This window comes from Myotis davidii, unplaced genomic scaffold, assembly GCF_000327345.1.
Source record: "Myotis davidii unplaced genomic scaffold, ASM32734v1 scaffold211, whole genome shotgun sequence".
Lineage (NCBI taxonomy): Eukaryota > Metazoa > Chordata > Mammalia > Chiroptera > Vespertilionidae > Myotis > Myotis davidii.
The window spans coordinates 397,655-398,153 of NW_006282523.1; the positions used below are offsets into that span (position 1 = coordinate 397,655).

Consider the following 499-nt stretch of genomic DNA (forward strand, 5'->3'; position numbering starts at 1 on the left):
CCTCCGCCGGCCGTGACCTTCAGCAGCCGAAGGAGAGAAAAGGACATGCGCACGCGAGCTGCTCGCCACCCTCCGGCCAAGCTGCTTCAGGCACATGGACGTTTCTCTCTCCCCCTCCGCCCTCCTCTCACTCTCTCTGAAAATCGGCGGGGAGATGTCCTCAGGTGGGGGTGTGGACGGAGCGCCCGGGGAGAGCGGAGAAGGCTCCGTGGCACTGCCTCCCGGGCAGCCACGTTCCTGTGCCCGTGGGGCGAGGCCTCTCTGCCCTCGGTCAGAGCCAGAAGCCACGTGGGCCTCGGGGCCTCTCCGTGGTCCGGTCCCCGTGGGTAGAAACGGACATGCTCTCGCTGTCCCTGGTTAGAAAAGTGGCACCCCGGCTGCTCTTACTGTCACCGGGAGCCCGGGCTGACGGGACGTCCCCTCTGGTGCTGCTGTGAGTGGGACAGGCAGCTCTGCGGGGTGGGCGTCGCTTCCTCCCCCCACACCCCCCTCCGTGCAT

General features: G+C 67.7%; 1 protein-coding gene across 1 annotated transcript in view; it reads left to right on the forward strand.

The window, feature by feature from the left end:
• RNF213 (ring finger protein 213) overlaps nucleotides 1-499 on the forward strand; it is a 134,056-nt gene that overhangs the window by 115,870 nt on the left and 17,687 nt on the right. The gene's annotated exons all lie outside the window — the stretch shown is intronic.